The sequence below is a fragment of the Chinchilla lanigera genome, unplaced genomic scaffold (genome assembly GCF_000276665.1).
Source record: "Chinchilla lanigera isolate Chin_1 unplaced genomic scaffold, ChiLan1.0 scaffold00022, whole genome shotgun sequence".
NCBI classification, from domain to species: domain Eukaryota; kingdom Metazoa; phylum Chordata; class Mammalia; order Rodentia; family Chinchillidae; genus Chinchilla; species Chinchilla lanigera.
The window spans coordinates 3,248,636-3,268,778 of NW_004955423.1; the positions used below are offsets into that span (position 1 = coordinate 3,248,636).

General features: G+C 36.9%; 1 protein-coding gene across 15 annotated transcripts in view; it reads left to right on the forward strand.

Moving 5' to 3' along the window:
- Positions 1-3,090: 3,090 nt before the first annotated feature.
- Znf644 (zinc finger protein 644) overlaps positions 3,091-20,143 on the forward strand; it is a 94,298-nt gene continuing 77,245 nt past the window's right edge. For 3 of the 15 annotated variants that reach the window (XR_260944.2, XR_260945.2, XM_013514501.1), the window contains exon 1: positions 3,107-3,198. The gene's annotated coding sequence lies outside the window, so the exon portion shown is untranslated. The other 12 variants (XM_005385076.2, XM_013514502.1, XM_013514496.1 and 9 more) reach the window with 11 other exon arrangements.

The following is a 20,143-nucleotide window of genomic DNA, read 5'->3' on the forward strand; positions in this document are numbered from 1 at the left end:
TAAGGGTGTGTCATACTGGGATTAAGGGTGTGATAATTAAATTAGTCCACTGATTGGTTAGCATTGTTTTGGGTTTGGGTGATGGTAAGCCGCACCTTGGGTGTGGGTGGCACCACCCAAAAGGGTTGTAGCCTAGCTGGGATAAAAGGGAAGTTCGCTGCTGCTGCTGGCTGCTCGCTGCCTCCTGCCTGCCTTGCCATGGACTGTTTCTTCTCTGTGATCCCCCGCTGCCATGCTGCTTCTGAGCTAGCTGACTATGGACTAAAAACCTCTACAAACTGTGAGCTAAATAAACCCTTCCTCACCCTGACTCTGGGTGTCAAGTATTTTGTCCTAGCAACCAGAAAAGTAACAAAGACATAAATCTATTTTGTATCATGTTTTAACTATGATTTCAAATTTTTTATTTACTTCCTTATCTCCTCCATTCCCTGCTAAGTTGAGAGTCGGTGTATCTTTTATCTAGTTCTGTCGTTGAACTATAAAACTTTCTCATTTATTCTATACTTTACTAAGTGCTGTATCTTTTATCTGGTTCTTTCACTGAACTATAAAACTTTCTCATTTATTTTATACTTTACTAAGTATCTGCAGGGAACTGCCTTATTTGTCTTTTTTCTGGTGGTGTGTATTACAGCACCCTGCATAGAGTAAGGAATCAGGGAGTGTTGCTTGAATTGAGTGGAATTATTTATTGCATACCTACTATGTATTGGGGTCAGGGTGAGATGAACATAAATTTAATACCTGGTTTCTGTTTACATCTTCATCTCTCTCTTAAACACACCCCTACCCCCAACCCAGTGAATAAATATACTTAACTATTTGTAGTTTACAAAAGTGACCTGACTAAATGGTTTTGGACTATAGTTTTGTGGGAACCAGAACTATATGTCCTAAGCAAAACCCAAAATTTAATTTCACATAAATGTTAGGACAGTAGAGTAATTAATGCTTAATTTTTTGGGGTGGGTCTAGAATTAGATGTATTATAATATAACATTTTTCTTTTTATCTGACAATGAATTGTATTTTCTTTTTGAGTAAGTCATTTGAGAGTACAACTTTTTGTGTCATTTCTTAGGTAATTTCATTCACTGGAATAATTAATGGATTCACGTAGTGTGATAACATTGCTATAGTTTAACATATTGACAGTAGCTAGCTCTTACTTTTCCTTTCTTTACTTTTTAAAAAGGATTCTTCATTTATTTTAGAGTGAGTAGATCCCTGTGAATTTTCTCCTGCAATCAAACTGTTTCCCACATTTTGATTTTCATTTTAACGGCATTTTCCTTTTAATGTCTTTAAACATTTGGTGTTGAGCTATATAACTGGTCCTTTGACTTTTCTAGTTGCCGCTTTTTCTTTTCTCTCTCTTTTTGCATTACCATACTCTAGGTTTTTGTGCTCAGGTTTTCTCCAAGGTACAGTTTCTGAGATCTATTTTGTGTATAGAGTTTCATTAGCCATTTAATACTTCATAATTACCACCCTTACTGTTTTTACATTTACATACTATTGCAGTTCAGGTGCTAAGTTCCAGTAGAGTTTCATCAGTGAGACAAATTCCTGATCATCAATGAGTTGTGAGTGGTTAGTGTAGGAGCTGTGACCTGTCTGCACGTATCACTGATGTACATTCACAACAGAGTTTGTTTTTGTTGTCATTGGTAACTGCTTTTGTGGTGTTATAACGTGAGAATTTCCTGTATAATATTTTAATTTGTTGTAAGCACCAGAGTAACCCGGGAATGTCCAGTTTTGATGGATCATGAAAATGAAATGATTCCAAGGGAACCTCCCAACCAAGCGGATGGAAATATACACAGATTTATATTTTATTATGTACCTATTTGTATAAAGAAAAATTTGCATTTTGAAAGGGCACAAAGAGCTGCGTGACTTTGTGAAAATGACCACACCTCTCTTTATCTTGTTAGGTTGCAATGAAATTGAGCAAATTAGAATAATGCCTGGTACATAATCAGTATTCAGAAGTGTTAGCTATTCCTAACAACCTGTGAAGCAGTGTATTTAGTCAAGTATCTTTGTTTGGAATCCATGTTTGGTGATGATGAAATCACTAACCTATAGGAAAGAAAATTTCTCATTCTTGCCAAGTAAATGCAATTCTGGTGTATTTTTCTCTTAATTTTGAGGGTTTGAAGGAGCATAGTTCCTGACAGCTGCTCAATCAATGTAAATTTTTCAGTGAGAAAGCTGGTTAATTTTGTAATGAGAAATAGAGAAGTCAAAGAATTTAAGTCCAGACTAGTAGATTCCTGAGGAACTTTCTGTTTATCTTTATTGGTAGCAACTTCTTGTTCGCTCAGTTCCAAAGCGAAGCGCTCCTAAGCAGTGTTTCCCTGCTCTCAGAATGCCTGTTAAAAAGGAAGCTTTATAGAACCCTCTGGGGTCTACTCATTCTTTGCAGGGTTAAAGAGCAGCTCAGATGCTTCTTACATAACTTTTCCTTTGGAGACCCAAGGCACATTCAGTAATGCAGAGTATACTCACAGTCTACTGGACCACACCGGGGCATCTTCTGGGGTGGGCTGTCCCGGTGACTGAGACAGCCACTTGACGCTTTGCCTCGCCATCCCGCATCTCCGACAGGTTTAAGATTCTAAAACCGTCCTCTGCCTAAACTGCAAAGTTATGACTCGCAAATATCACATTCTTTCGCTGTTTTCCTCAACAGTAGGAAAAGAAAGGGGGTTTTGGCTCGCTAGAGGTTGTGGAAACCAAACATGGGCCTGTTCCACCTTAAAGGGCCTAGGCATGCCTAGTGTTTGGGTCTTGCAGAGTTTGGGCACCACCATATTTGGGTCGTGCCTACTTTGGGGCGGGAACCTTCTTGGGAGTGATTAGGTCAGCGCTGGAGGAGGTGACCTTGTTTGGTTTCTGGCACCCGAGAACAGTGGTGCACTGTTCCTGCTGACCCCGTTGGTCTAATTGGCCCAGACGCGCCACCGGCCCAGGTTGCCCTGGAGCTCCTCGCCGGCCACCCCCGCGGCCCGCGGCCGGGCAGAGGCGGGAAAGCCGCGCGCCTGCGCCGTGGGAACCGGGGCCGGAGGCGAAAAGCGGGGAGCGGAGGGGGGCCGCGGGAGCCGGGTAGCGTACAGAGCGGCGTGTGACGCGGGGACGCCGCGCGCTCCCAACGTCGCCCCGGTTTGACGCACACGGCACCAAACTGTGAGTTTCAGGGGTTATTGGGTCGGATTAGCCGGGAGCTGAGTGGGTTTGAGGCCTCTGGGCCGCGGCAGCGGCGGGCTGAGGGTGGCGGAAAAACTTGGGGGACCCGGCCTCCGGCGCTCGGCCCGGGGAGCTACGCCCTAGGCTGGGTCCCAACCATCCAAAAGGACGCATTTTGCCGCACAGGCTAAGATGGCGGCGGCGGCCGAGGAGGCGGAGTTGGTGCTGCACAAGGAGCCGGGGCCCTGGGTTCGGGGAGGCGGCGGCCGCGGGGGGCCGCGGAGCCCGAGGTGAGCGGCGGCCGCCGCCGCGGGGCGGGACTCGGCGGGGGGCGGGGGGCCTTTCCGCCGCGGCGTCGCAGGATCCGGGAGCGGACACAAAGGGGCCGAGCTGGGCAGTAGACTTGGGGGTTTTGTTTAGTCACATGAAGCGGAGCAGCCAGTGAGCAGTCGGGGGAAGGGGCCGAGATCAGGCGGCTTGGGGAGCCCGGCCGTCGCCATTGCCAGGCACTGAGTAACGGGGCGGTCCGAGGGCAGTCGCCGAGCCAACCCCTCTGCCTTCGAGGCTGCTCGTCCTGGCCAGAGGCGCCGGCTCTGGCGTGAACTGTACACACCCCTCCCTTGACTTGGGACAGGACCGCATAGCCCTCCCCTCCCCCTGTGCTGCAACATCTTGTGCCGCTAGGTGCCTGGGAAGTAACAGCAAGAGGTAAATCGCTCGAAGTGTTCGGGTTGCCAGGGGCTTGGTGGGTGTCCAGCTAAAGCTTTTTGCCTCTCCAGGTCTGATTCCCTGGCCTTTGTGTCCCTGGGAGCTTAATCTCTGCCAGAGGAAAGCAGGTGTGCTCCACTTCTCCCGTGAACCTGAAGATGAGTTGTCCCAGACCCTTCTCAGTGATTGGAAACTTAGGTGGTGGAGCTAAAGGTTTCTTGTTACGGGACTTCCACAGACGACTCTCGTGTTGGGATCCATCCATGGTTTAGCGACATTAGTGGAAAAGTTTTCCTCAACTGTTTTAAGTAACATTGACTTTAATGTAGTTGTTACAGAACTTCTATATTTAGACTTCAGATTTTATGTGATCATTAAACTCAGCGAAGGGATACATATAATTGAGGCCTGAAATGATGGTACTGCTTTGTACACAAGTTAATAACCTCAGAGAAATACCCCAACACCGTCTTCTGTTCTGGCCACTCCTGACTGAAGCCAAGCTTGTTGCATCTGGGTGATATTTTAGATTTGCCTTAATTCTGTATTCCCTCTCCTTAGTAGTTTAGTTAAATTGTTAGGCCCCACGAGAAGCAGAAAGCATTTTAAAAAATAGACAACGAAAGTTCCTCAAAGAAAGGAAATCTGCTCTTTGCCTTCAGTGCCATGTGTAAGTATCATGGGAACTTGATGTTAGCAGTATTGTATTTTGGTAGGTTTGGTAAGAAAAATATAGTTTTTGTAATGAGATTATAATTTAGCTTAGACATTTTAGTAGGTGAAACATGAGTGCTTAACTAGTATTAGTGCAGTGGTGTGTATACTGCCCTTAAAGCCATACCTCTGTAAATTTTAGAATTTCTAAGAATTTAAAGTTGTAGTGCAAGAACTTCTATTTAATACTGGAATTAACTAATACTGAAGTACCAATTTCAAAGCATCAAATGTCTTGTGTGTTCTTTTAACAGAATCGCTTGACAGAATATTTAAACATACTTAAATCATTAATTTAAGTTTATGTGTTCCACATGAAATCGAAACTTTTGAAAATTACTTAAGTCCTTCATTTACCTTGTTTCTTTTCAGATACATATCCCCCCAAGCTTTTATTTTTCTAGTAATGAAAAATCTTGTATTAAGGAATAGGAGATATTAATTATTAGCAAAATTCTTCCTGGACCATACAGTTTTACAGTGGAAAGACACTCAACCACAAATTTTACCTGATTCTCCTAAATATAGTATGGATGCTTAAGTTAATGGCATAATGGAAAATTGTCTTTCAATTTCTACTCCATTTCTGTTTCCTTTGCCATATTGCTGGGACGAGAAGGTGAATATCTACAACTAATAACGGTTAAAAACAAAAGGGAGTATCACTGAAAATACTTAATTAAATACTATCACATTAATGAGAACTATGACGGTAAGTTAATTTTCTTTTAATGTTATGTGATGACTTAGTTTTTGAAGTGATTTTCAATGAAATCAGATGAAAATAGGGAAATTTCAGAGCAGAATAACTGAACAATTTTGAGATTTTCCAAAACCAGGTGACTCAGTAAAGTTAAAAAGCAAAACCAAATACTTGATGAATTTCTTGGAAAGTATGAAAGAACTGCCAGTTATTGGTAGTTATTACCTAAGAAATGAGATAGATGGGGAAAACAGTGGTCCTTTTGGTTGGATAAGCATGCCACTGAGACTGCTCCTTTCTAAAACAACTTTTTGAAAACTGCTAGTACTACTATCACTACTGAGTCTATATCTGTAAAGACTACTAGGAAATTCAGCAAGTGGTAGAACCATTTATGGTGGGATCCCACAATGATAGTTAACTTTTTTGGGTATTAAATTTGACAAAACAGTTAAATTGTTTTAAAGTTCTTATCAGTCGTTTAAGGTGCCTCTAAATTGATTTTTCTAAGAATGTAGATAGCTGCTTCATAATTTTCAACACTGAGTAGATTTAATCCCACTCTCTTCTTGTGATGATTAATTTTACTTTCAGATTATCTAATTATAAAGTAAGGTTGTCACCTGTAAACCTTAATGTTTCCTGGATTCAGTTTGACATTTAAGTTATAGGAGAGAATTTGGTTGACTTTGGACTGTAAATAGATAGCAGAGTCGCAAGATGGTGGAGGTACACCTTTCTGTTGTCCCAAAAACCCTGGATTGTTTAGGGTTGCTTGTTTAAGCTCTTTTCACTGTGACTCTGGGAGGAAAAGAGTAGATCTTTTTTTTTAAGACTACTTTTCATACAGATAGCAAGGCATAGTTTGTAGTAAACAACGTAGAAATTGGCATGTTGAGTTATCCAGCCATAATTTGTAGAACACTAGTTTCTGTAGCTCTTTAAAAAAGAAGTGTTTTTAAATTTTAAAAAAGTGCTAGCCTTGTGAAATAAAATATGAGAAGGAATAGTGGATACAGTAAAATTTGAATACTCAAATGAGCTCCAATGTTTTTTGCATTTAATTTCTGGTGTAGACAATGTTTTGTCCATGGAGAATCTGTAAGGATTGAACAAAATTATAACGTATAGCTTTGACTGAAATAGTTCCGAAAGTATTTTTGATTCAGGTTTATTAGAGCGAAATAGTTGCTTTTAATAGTATGAGCTATTTATACCATTAAGTTTTGAGGTATTTGAAAATCATCAAACTGATTCTAGCACTAGCTCACCCTGCTGGTTGGCTAAAGTATTTCACTTCTTTCCTCAACATACAGTACCACATGCAACTTAGGCTATGGAACACCAAATTCCATTCAATCTTCAGGGAGATGGGAGTCTCTCTGAAAAAGGTGTGTTTTTTTTTTTTTTTTTTTCTTTTTAAATAGATGTTTTCTTATCTCTCAGGCCTCAGTTAGTTGGTCAACTCTCATTTTTTCTCATATCTGCCATAGTTAAACTCTGGATTTATTTCCTTTTTGAACTTAATAGGAACTCATGTGATTATGGAATTAGAACATTTTTATATTTTAAAAATCAAGATAAATGCTTTGACAGTTGAGACATATTAGCAGGAAAAACAAAATGTCCTGTGAGATGACTTTCCAGGAGGAGAAAAGCAGAGGATTTCAAGAGGAAGAGGAGGAGCCTGCCAGAGGAGAAGCAGTTAGCAGAGCACACATCTTTTGGGTGGCAGAAAATAAGACTGGATTCAAGTTAGGTTTTCTGAGAGTTTCTTTTCAGTTTCCCTCTACCAATCTTTATCCTGCCTCTTCTGTCTGAAAGTTGTAGCCTTCCTATTCATTTAAGATTTTTGCATATGTGATATTCTAAATAAAAATGTACAATAATTTGTTCCATGAAATTTAATTCTGTTAGTCTAGATTGTGGTAGAATTTAAATTGCTTAGAGTGATATGTTCAGATTTTATGTGTTAAGCCGTTTAGTGTGTATAACATTTAAGTTGAAAATACAGTTCTGTAAGATTTTTTTTTTTTTTTTTTTTTGGTCTGGAGATTGAACCGAGAGCTTCTAGTGTGCACTTTACCATTGAGCCAAACCCCAGTCCTGTAAAGACTTTGTGTATAAAGTATAGAAACATAAATATGTTAAGAGCCAAACAATTAAAAAATTTAAAAACACCTAATAAAGTGTTAAGATTAAAGTACATCTTACAAAAATGTTTACTTGTATTCCATCAATTATTTAATTTTTTAAAAAGGTAAATATCTAAATTCTTTCATGGTGTTTATTTTATTTGCAAGCTTATTGGATGTGTGTGTGTATATATATATATATTACATGAATTTCTTGAGGAAGATGTTAAATATAACTAGTATTTTTAAAAGTACCATTTACGTAGGAAGGACAGCGAGTACTAGTTTATATTGAATGGTTTATGATGCTAGATAAGAGCCTTGCCAAAGTTGGAATTGTCTTTTGCTTGATACTGACTCACTGAATGTTTTACACACACACAAGCACACGCTGTATATACACATACATAGAGACTCACAGTTGACATTTGTAGTTTATGTGTAAGGAGACAGTTTAAAAGGATAAAGTTTAAAAGTATAAGCCTTGAAGTAGAACAGGAAGTGTTCAAATTTAGCATGGTATATACTAGACAAGTAGACTTACTGATAATGCCATCTTTATAGAGGTTTAGGGTTTACATTACAGAATTCATGTTGAGTCCTTAGCTTTCTGGCACACAATGAATGGAGAGTAATTGTTAGTAGTAATAATTATTATCATTATTTATTGTTTCTTTGGTAACTTGAAATTTCCACCTGTGGCCATTTGGAATTGTATGCTTTTGCTAGTGTGCCATGATAGGCCATACCTATAAAGACAGAGTAGTTAATAAAGAAAGTGAGAGGCAGGAACCAGGTTAAATATTTCAGGAGTTCATTTCATCTTATGACTGTCAGCTGATGAATAGGTGTGCTTGGGAGTGAGTTCATTTTAGTGACGTTATTTCCCAATCAGGTGTTTGTCTTTGTTGCAACATCCTGAATTTCTTCACCCTCCTTTAAATTTTTTACCATGTAGTGCTGGTGACCATTAATAGAGAAGAGAGAGTAGCTACATAAATGTGTATGTATGTTTCAATGAGGAGTGGCTGACCTAGTAGTGGGGTTGAAGAGGGAAATGTGATTTTTCCATTAGATAGCCCGAGTTAGGGGAATTTATCCAAACAGCATTTCCTTTTGCTGTTTTCCTCTTCACAGTTTTTGTTTGTTTCTTTTGTGTATGTCTGTGCTGGTATAATGTTAATTACCTTTCTCCCTCTTTTTTTCTTACTTTTTTTTCTTTCTTTTTTTTCTTACCATCCCCACTACAAATAGTTTTTAAGTAGAATCATAAATGGTAGCTGGTAAAAATAATTTTAAATTTGCATAGGAAGGTATGTTTATGTTAGAATATTACAAGTTTATATTAGTTATGGATATTCTAGTTAGAAGTTTCATTTGTTTTAAAATATTTTCAGCAATTTGAAAATGAAAGAGGGAAAATCATTATTCATTTATGTTCAAGAGCTGATGCTGACTTTACTTAAATATCTATATGCTATTTCTAATAATCCTGTGATGTATGTATTCCCATCTCATATGTAAGGAAACATTTCAAACTTAGATCATAAGAACGGTAAACAGTAGGACAGCCATACTTAAACCTAAATTCTATCTTGATCCTGTAGGTGAGATTTTTTTCTGTTCTGCCTTCCTGTTTTCTGGAATGTCTGTCCTTTTACCTAGTTATATGATTTGTGAGTTTTATCTCCTGGTTTGAAAACTTAACATTATAAAAGTATTTTTCTGCCTACCCTTTCTTCAAGTGGTTTCTTACTGCACTCATTGTGTATTCATTCTATCATATAAAGGCTCTTTGTCTTAGCTGCTGGACATTGGTACAATGATATTGGCCAAAATGGAAACTGCCTTTTTCTTCCCCGAGTGACTTAGATCCAGCTTAATCGGAACTAGTTCCCAATGGGTTAGAATTGCTATAGGTTTAATTACATATGAATCCTTTCTGTTGGGACATTTAACTCAAAGTTGGATATAAGTAAAATATAGATGGCATACTTGTTTTATAATCATCTGAACACTTTTTCTTATATTTTTACTTTTAAATGCCTTACGCTTCCTTATTAAAAATTTTTAAAATGATATTAAAATTAAATATTCGTAGGTTTTTGAATAAAGTGAGACACTTGGATCTACTTACTATTAGTAATTACTATTAATCCTAGTACAATATTTAATATGTTTAAAAAGAATAGCTTACTGTTGAATTTTTACATTCTTATTAGGATAACATATTAAAGGATTGTATGTATGTGAAGTAGTTCATGTCTATTCTGTATGTGAAGTAGTTTATGTCTAGCTATCCTGCAGTACTTACATTTTCAAAACATGTTGTATATGAAAAATACTTACAATTTTATTTTGTCAATTAAAAGAAGAAAAAAGAAAAAAACCGAGGGACATTGATAAATAGACTGTATAAGACAGCACTGCCCAATGAGTGTAAGTTGATCCACAAACACACCTTAAATTTTTCTATAGCCACATTAAAAAAAGAAATTAGGGGAATTTTATTAATATGTTACTTTACCCAGTAGATCTGAAATGCCATTTCAACATTTAAACATAATTAAAACATCTTGTGGTTATTTTTGTGTGTGTGTGTATGAAGTCTTTTTTTTTTTTTTTGGGTTTTTCTCCGGTACCGGGAACCGAACTCACGACCTTGCACTTGCTAGGCAGGCGCTTTTGCCGCTGAGCTAAATCCCCAGCCCCCTGTATGAAGTCTTCAAAACCTGTTGTTACTACATATTTTAGAAACATGTCAGTTGAGAGTAGCTAAACGTGAGGTGCTCACATTGCCACACTTTATAGGACAGTATAGGTTTAGAAAACCTTGGGATGTGAAGAAAGGATAAAGTAAAAATTGAGCTGAACCTTAAAGGATAACTGAGAAAAACGAATGCTGGAGAAGAATATTCCTGCTAAGAATTTATGGTAATTAAAATAGCTGTAAATTGAAACCAGGTAGTACTGTAGAATAATTTGTAGATCTTCAAAGTAAGAGTTCCATTTAAGGAATATTGGTTCTCTGTGACTAGCAATATGGTAGAGATTTATCAAAAAGGATGAGAATTAAAAGGTTTTAGTTTTGGCCATTATTGGTGACTTGAGTTTAACTGTTTTATTTAGGTGTCGTATAGGTACTGAAATATACAAATTTTATGACTACTACCCAGTGAATTTTATAAATACACCCAAGAAGCTTCCACCCAGATCAAGATATAGAACATTCTCTGCACTAAGAAGGTGCCTTGTGTCTCTTCTTAATTTCTGCTCTTTTTTTTTTTTTTTTTGGTACCTAGAATCAAACTCAGGACTTTGCACTTGCCACACAGGTGCTGGGCCACTGAGCTATATCCCTGGCAATTCCTGCTCTCAAAAGTAATCACTAGTTTGTTCTCTTATCACTGTAAATTAGTTTTCCTTCTTTTTGAACTTATGATGTGTTTGTCCTCTTTTCCAAGAGTGGTAAGAGTTGGTTCCTGAATTTCCCCGACCCTGTTTGGCATTATATGAATTTAGAGGTAAATCAGATGAGTTGGTCCTGTAGCCCTTCTCTTTTTTTCCAGTTTGGTTTATGCTGAGATCAGAGTTGCTTCTTAGTTTTCATTAAGAGTAACCCTTTACAGGTTAGTTTTATGACCTGAAAATTCATTTAGAATGTAAAGATTTAAATTATTTCCACAAATAACATAGTTGTCTGGCTTGCTCTCGTAACACTACTCTCAAGGCACGTAGCCTAGAAGTAGGTGCTGGATTGCCTCCTTACATAGATTCCTTTTAGAGCTTTTTTAATAGTAGCTTCTAGGCATTGTGTAAGTTACCTTTTAGGCATTTTAGGTTGCTTAATAAGGTACTTAATCATTTCGTATTTAATTTTAGAGGTAAGAATAAATAGGTGTGCTTCTTTTTACAGGTGTCTTCCTCTTAACCAGAAAGATTTTGACCTTTGTTTATGTATAATTAACCATTAGCTTATAAGTTATTGCATAAAAGATTGAATAGTTAAAACCCAAGAAGGAGACTTATTTATAAACTGAGAATTAAAGTGGTATTGTTGATCATGATGGTTACTTTTAGCACTTGAATTTGTTTGTTTTGTATATGCAGATGCAATCAACTCTTACATTGTTAAATAGGTACCCTTGGAGAAAATTTTTTTCATATTATAGTGAAGTAGTAAAAAGTACATAATTATTAAAATATGTATCTTCACATTCTAGTAAACCTAGCTTTGAAGAATTGATACATTTTGAAAATTGTGTAGATTCACATTTGGTTTATGAATGTTTATGCGTTTATGAGTGAAAATTTTTACAAAGTTTTGTCTTTTGGAATTTGTAATAAGTTTAATATACTGCCATTCCAACAATTTCAATAGTTGTCTTGAAGAAATTGAGAGTAAACTGTTAACTTTTCCTTTTGTAGGTGTTTGTTTTTTGAGACAAGATCTCACTATGCAGTTCAGGCTGACCTTGAAACTCACTGTATAGCCCAGACTGGCCACTAGTCTGGGCTGTTGGTGTAATTCTCCTGCCTCAGCTTCCTGAGTGCTGGGATTACAGGCGAGCACCACTATGCCAGGTAGTTTTGTAAAGTCTAAAACAATAAAGCAAAATTAGTTAGATTAAACATTGAAAGAATATTTGTTTTTATCTCAAATATTAAAACATTGTACATAGCTCTTGCGGAGTACTTTTGGAAAAATCACAAGACAATTAGAATGTTATAGCTTCAAGAATTGACTTCTCTGTAGTAGAAAAAATTGAGTATGTTGTACATTTGCGTACTATATTTGCATTTGTTTTTGAGAGATTTGATTATAAAAAACCTTGTCATTATAATTCCCCAATCTTTTTTCACTTGTTTTCTCTTGGTTAGTTAAAATTTTCTTAGTACTTCACTAGGAACAGGATATAGTTCCTGCTTTGAAGAGTTCGTGGCTCTAAGAAACAACTTGAAGTGTACTTAATAATGATACATTTCAGTTACTGAACTGACATAAAATATAAGTGATCTTTAAGAGTGGCTTAATAAAGCTTCTTGGCAGAAAATATTTTTTAAGCTAGATTTTGAAGAAATGTTGAATGTAGATTGGTGGAAAATAGCTTATCAGCTAATCAGAAGGGAATTTTAAAAAGAACTGAAATGAGAAACGACAATTGTGAAATGCAAATATTTTTTCTTGGGTTAGAGTCTTCTAAATGAATGCAATGAAAAATAAATATGGTTAAGATTGTGGCATGAGCTTGAGAAATTGAACATTTTGATAAGAAATTAGAAGTAAGGAGTTCTTGGGAAATTCTTTGACCAGCACTAGGTGAAGAAGTATGAAAGACTGAAGTGATAGTGAGGAAATCCAGTTATTGGTGGCTGGAGTAGGGTATATTAAGTGCAAACATTACAAGTAAGTTTGGAGTACAGAGTTAATGTGACAAGTTTTTCATATTTTGGTATTCAAAATAAATTTATTTGAAGATACAATTTGTATATGAATTATGAGGTATGTCTGATTTCATCTTTTATTTTTCTTTTTGCCTCCTTAATTTTGGTTTGGAAACTTAAGTAAAACCCAAGAAAGTTATGCTATAATTGCTGTTTTTTGAGTCTTAAAAAGACAAATGTTGAAAATTGTAAAATGGCAAAAATACACTAAAACTTGCAAGCGAAAGAGTAAGGTGAGATTTTTTTATCTCAAGCAAAGGATCATTCCAAGCCAAAACAATTAAATGAAAATGGGATTTTTTTAATTAATAAAAAAATTAGGTCTGTTAAATAAGAGGCTTGAATTTGTGTGATGAAGCAAATTTAAAATATATGCAGTGTGACTTTATAGAAATTGGTAATACTAGTGTTTAAATTTTAATTCACCTTTAGAATTTATAGGTCAGGTAAGCAAAAATTAAGGCAGTAAAAGATTTAAATAGCAATGTTCTACTTAAAAAGGTATGTCAGACTTCGTTGCCAATAGAAAATACATACTTTAACATTTCATTTTCTTAATGTTGTATGTTTGGCCTCAAAGAGAACTGAACTTTATTTAAGAGAATTCTGCAGGTCAGTGTTACTTTATTATGGTAAAACTCACTGTTACGTAAAACTCACTGTTAAGTCCAAAACTGTAGTAACTACTGGTACTATTGAAACCCTGTATCCTATTGAAACTTGAGCCTCAATTTCATACTACTTGGAAATGAACAATAATGAGAAATGAGAAATCAAAACTGATGAGCTGAATATTCACTTGCTCATGGTGGGTTTAAATAGCCATGTACATGGTTTGCCATCAGCCTTTCACTAGAATTATCATACAGTGATACATCATTTGTTGAACTTGATTCGTTCCAAAGTTGTACTCGAACATGGAAACATTTGAGAGTGGAATGTATTTTTCCTATAAAAAATAATGGAAAACCAAATAATTATATTTATAAATTCATTTTTCCTGGACTTTAACAAATGTCAAAATTTCTCCAACTCTTGATTTTCAGTTTTCCTCTTAGCTTTACTGCTGGAATCACTAACTTTCTTTGGTGCCATGGTTATAATATTTTATGCAAATAAAGCACAAAAAGCACACAGTGACTAATGTTTTAATGCACTGATACAAACACTACATATTATTTAGAGGAAAGATGCACTTAGACTGAAGCTTCATCCCTTTGTGTCTGTGGTGAGATGTGATGCATGACTCACTTTTTTTTTAAGTTGAATTTTCAGTTCCACCATCAAGCAAAGTTTCAAACACTGAGCAGATTATTTTCAAACTTTGCTGTTCTAGTAGTAGAAAATTTGAGCTTGGAGTCATGTGACAACCAAGGTATCACTGTAGTGATTTTTTAGATAAGCATAGAATTGCAAGGACGAAACTAGAAGGGTAATCACAGAAGTAAAACTTTGGAAGGTCAAAAGCAACAAATGTTTGTAGAAAAAACTTGCACTATCGGTGGGAAAGGCCTAGAATTTGAATGCAGCAGGAATTGGTGGCTATAGGATAAAATTGTATAAAAGTCTGTATAACAAACGAGGCCCGGAAGGGTCTCCTACATTCAATTTTAAAAATCTGCCCAGGGAATCTGTACTTGAAAACACTAGGCATAGCTTAGGATAAGGGCATCATACTTACAATTAGGAAAAATTGAATAGAAATCTACATGTTGAACTGGAAGTCATTTTCAGTCTCTTATCCCAGTTCTAAGAGTACTGGATTGGAAAATTTATACTCTTACAGCTAGCTGGTGGAGATTAGGAAAAAAGATCAACTGACAGTAAAGGTGAGGATATATCAGGAAAGTGGTCCAGATTGATCATCATACAGTTACAACTACCCATTAACACAAAATTTCTAAGCAACTTCAAGTGCATTTTTGAGACTTAAAGAGCATCAAATACATTTAAGAATAAGCCCAATATGAGGGGAAGGAAAGAAAAGTATTTCAAGAAGGGAACCGAACTCACGACCTTGTGCTTGCCAGGCAGGCGCTTTGCCACTGAGCTAAATCCCCAGCCCCTCAAGAAGAAAACTTTTTAGAAAACGTTAGTGATATTTTTGGAAGTAAGAGGATGTTGCATCTTTGAAACAAAAAATTATGCTTTTAAAAAACAGTACTCAACAAAGAGCTCTTAGAAATTTAGAATATAAAATAATAGAAAGCTTGGAACTTTACTGGATAAAACATCTTTTATGAAGAGTTGAAAGTTTGAGAAAGGGGCTGGGGATTTAGCTCAGTGGCACAGTGCCTGCCTGGCAAGTGCAAGGTCCTGAGTTCGATTCCTGGTACTGGGAAAAAAGAAAAAGTGAGGAAAAATCTTTCACAGAATAGGACAGAAGTGCAAAGTAGAAAATGAGAACACACTTGCAGGTGCAGCATATAGCATGAGAAAATGAATGGAAGAAATTAAGAATAATTGAACAAAAAACCGGTTTTCACAGTGAAGGATTTGTGAGTGGTTCAGCATAATGATTGAAAAAAAAGGAATCACATCAATTTATATCATTGTGAAGTTTCAGACACTACAGATAAAGGGGAGGTCATGAAAGCTTTTAACAGAAGTGAATATGGAATAGAAGAGGTTATGAATCAACATCGAAAGTAACTGATAATGGAATAATGACTTACAAATATCTAAGGAAAAGTATTTCCAAACTATCTTGTACCTTACCAAGTTGTCAAATGTGGAAGTTGGCTGTGACTATGAAATATTCAAGATTGGTAGAATACTTACTTCAAATGTGTTGTGTCTCTGGAAGTTACGAAAATACGGGTTTCATTAAGGTGATGAGGCAAACTAAAAAGAGGAAGAAACCAGGAAATAAGGTATTATACAGAGGGAGGTGAAGAGACCACCTAGGATAGTAGTAAAAGGAGATCCAAGCAGGAGGCTGTGCAGCAGGTTTGAAAAGTAACCAGTTTGGGATAGGAGGACAAAAAGATCTAGGTGGTATGTCTTTGGAAAAAAAAGGTTGAGTGGCCTGGACTTAGGACTGTTACAGATTTTTTAAGTTTTTAGATTTTGGTGTATTTGAATAAACCTTATCACATGCTCAAAAAGTTCTTGGATTTTGGAGCATTTTGGGTTTCAGATATTTGGATTAGGGATTTTCAGGATTTTTGTGATTTAATTCATAAAAGACTGAAATTTTCTTGAGTTGTCTCCTTTTGATAACAAGGGTAGTATTGGGCTTATAGAATGAAGAATTGCCCCTTCCTCTTCCATTTTCTTTTGGAAGAGTTTGAGAAAGATTAGTGTTAATTCTTCAGCTATTTGATTTAAATGTAGATTTCACTAGAGAAGCTATCTGGTACTGGGCTTTTTTTTACTTGTTACCTATCTATTGAAATTTTCTTTTTAATTTTTTCCCCTTATTTTATTTCTTATTTACATGCTTGTAATTCATGCAGTTTGTAATCATCCTAGGGAGTGGTACATGTACATATTGCAGCTTTTCCTCCCCCCCCCCCCCATTTTCTTAGATCAGTTTTGGTAGTTTATTATTCTGGGGATTTGTTGCTTAATGATACTATCTAATTTTTTGGCATACAATTGTTTACAGTGTTTTCTTGTAGTCCTTTTTAATTTCTTATTTCTTAGCAGAAATGATGCCTTTTTCATTCCTGATGGTAATATAATAAACTTTCTTAATTCAGCGATGATGTGTGAGTTTTCTTAATCAGAGAATCAACTTTCGGTTGTATTGACTTCTTTTTTCTCTTTCTCAATTCCGTATTTCGTTCATTTTTGCTGTAATCTTTATTTCTTCTCTTCTGTTTGCTTTGGGCTTAGTTTGTCTTTCACTAATTTCTAAACATGGAAGTTTAGGTCATAGATTTGAGATCTTTGTTTTTAAGTGTAGGCCTAGATAACTATAAGTTTCCCTTTAAGCACTAAGTTTACTTCATTTTGTAAGTTTTGGGGGTTTTTTCTGCTTGTTTGTTTTCATTTCAGCATATTTTCTAATTTTCTGTGAGATTTCTTCTTTGGCTTATTTACTTTTTAGGAGTTTGTGCTTAATTTCTGCTTAACTCCCAAGATTTTCTCTGTTACTGATTTTGTAGTTGTTCTCCATTCTTCCAGTGTCTCCCTTTGTGTTAAATATTTCTTAGTTTTATTCAGTATGGTCAGAACATTCATTTTATTCCTTTTAAATTTATTGAGACTTATTTTATAGCCTAACATAGGATTTATACCAGAGGATATTGTTCACTTGAAAAGAGGGGCTGGGGATTTAGCTCAGTAGCATAGCGCCTGCCTAGCAAGCACAAGGTCATGAGTTTGATTCCTGGTACCAGAAGAAAAAAAACAAAACAAAACGAAAAGAATATGTGTTCTGTCATTTTCCAGATTTCTGTTAGGCCTAGTTAATTTGTAGAGTTCAAGTCTTCTATTTCCTTGTTGATTGTCTCTCTTATTATATCCATTATTGAAAATGAGATATTGAAGTTTCTAGCTATTACTTAAGAGTTTTTTGCCCTTTTAGTTACATTAGTTTCTGCACTATGTATTTTGGGCTCTTTTGATATGTATATATGTTCATAATTGCTATATAATTTTGAGTGGTTGAGCTTTTCTAAAATGTTTTTGTAGTAATAATTTTTGTTTTAATGTCTGTTGTATCTGAGTATAACCACTTTGGCTGGCTGTCTTCAATTACTATATTCATGATACATCTTTTCTCATACTTTCATGTGACAGTTAAGCTTAATTGTCAACTTGATTAGCTTGGGAGCCACCTAGGGGATTAGTGAGGCATACTTCTGGGTGTGTCTGCATGGGTCATGGACGCAAAACCGTGGGTGCTGTATATTTTTTCTTCCTTTCTGGCACTGTTTCCCTCTTCTACTTTCCAGCTGCAATGAACTAAGCAGCTTTGCACCTCCATGTCCTTCCACCATGATGTTTGTGTGCTGAAGCCACCTGACTGTGAACTGAGACCCCTGAAACCATGAGGCAAATTAAACCTCTCCATTAATTTGTGGGTGTTGGATATTGTGTCCCAGGAAGAGAAAAGCAAATACAGAAAATTGGTACCAGAGAAGTAGGGCTGTTTCTCAGATTATACCTGACCATGTGGCTTAGAAGCCTTTGGAATTGGCATGTGGGAAATATTGGGACAAATTTGGAGAAACAGGCTGGAGAAAACGTTAGAATACTGTAAGCTTGATGAGTCTATTCTGACTCAGAAGACTAGAATGCTTATAGGCTTGTGTACATTAAAGGCCAGGCTCATGAAGTTTCAATTGGGGACAAGGACTCTATTGGGAAACATACTAGAGGCCATTTGTGTTACACTCTGGCAAAAAGTTTTGTGCATTTTGCCCATGTTCTAAGACTGCAGGAAACTTGGGATTCTGGCTGAGGAAATTTCAAGGTAGCCCAATACTGAAGACTTGTGGCATGGGCACTACCAGCTGCTTTTAGCCAGCTTGATAGTGAGAATTGACAAAAAGTAGAGTAAAACAACTTGAAAAGTTGGGGCAAAAGGTAGTATGGTACCTCAAGAGATAAGCATTAAGGAAAAAGAAACCAAGTAATTTGTACAAGGACAAGAAGGAAGATGTTTTGAGGGCATCTCAGAAATCAGTAAGACCCCACCCATCATAGGCTCAAGGGTGCAGAAGTTTTGGTGTTCATTTGAGAAGAGAGCCCCTGCAACTTGTGCTGGAGAAGGGTCTCTTAGGGAATAGGTTTCCTGAGAGATTCATTTCACTATGCTCATCCATCCGGGCACTCAGAGACCACTGCAGCCTTGATCCACGGGGGCCTGGCTGCTGTTCCTGCTGGTAGCAGACCTTGGTATCATCCATGTAATAGTGGTTTTACCAGTATGCATACTAGAGTTGTGGAGTTGGGGAAAGTTTCCTACTCAGATACCAAAGAACAGCCTAGGAGGGCAGACAAAGGAGTCCCTAAAAGAGCAGTGCATAAAGTAGTGAGAATGAAAGCATTTTGGAGACCTGAGGAAGGTGAAGGTGTCAGAAATATGGAATGTCTGCTGAGGGAAGCTATAGGATCCAGAGCCACACCTTTTGGGGTTCAACAAGTTAGACTAGGTGCCCAAGCCCTATGGAACTTGCCTCACCACTGTGTGCCCTGGAGGCTGGACATGAGGCTGCAGGAATTACTGTTTGCCTTGCTAGGTTTCAGTCTCTCTTTGGTCCAATTCCTTGCTGTCCTCCCTTTTGGATGGGAATGTTTATCTGTGCTGTTGTATTTTGGAATTATATAACTTATTTTTGATCTTTCTGGAGGTTCATAGCTAAGAGTTTACTGGGACTCTTAGAAGAGTCTTGGACTTTTGAAAAATACTGGAGCTTTTGAAATTTTGGGGAAGGGATTATTATATTTTCAGTTGTAACCAAGATAGTTATACTATATTAGGCAGAATTATTAATGTATTACATTTATTTGGAGATTAAATATGGTATTAAGAGATATGTTTGAGTGTCGAGTTGAGAAGGATTAGAATGTGACAGTTAAGCTCGTCAACTTGATTTGCTTGGGAGCTACCTAGGGATTTAGTATAAAGCACAGTCTTGGATGTGTTTGCATGGGTCATGGTGTCTTGATGCCTCGGGTGCCATTTGTGGAATGATTAAGAAATAGGGCAAATGTTTAAATTTTTAAAAATTACTACAGTGAAAGACACATTGCCATTAGCCCCGCTTCCAACACACCCCACCACTCTTGCAATTTGCTGAAGCAATTCTGAGAGCCCTGTTTCATGAGTGTCTTTAGTTGTGCTGTCCTGGTTTCCATGATGTCCTGAATCACTTCAAAATGTTTAACTTTCATAGTCATTTTGACTGTGGGGAAGAGTCAGAAGTCTCATGGTGGCAGATTTGGTAAGTGTGGATAAGGACTCCCTGTAAAGTTTTACAAGTGAGCCTTTCTATTGGATAGCAGTCAGCAATATTTTTGATCATTCCTCATAAAGAAGTCACAAAAGAAGAGTTCCAGAACTACCTCAGAAAGTTGCAAGAGTGATGGGATAAATGTGTTTGAAGTGAGGATTATGTTGGGAGGGAATTAATGGCAATATGTCTTTTACTGTAAGAAAGTTTTATAAAAATTGAAATATTCATTGTATATTACATTACATGGTCCCTAGCTCCTTCTGTCTGGTCCTGTTCCCCTACTGCGCTTCCTAGTTGTTGTCAACTAAGCAGCTTTGCTTAGCCATTCC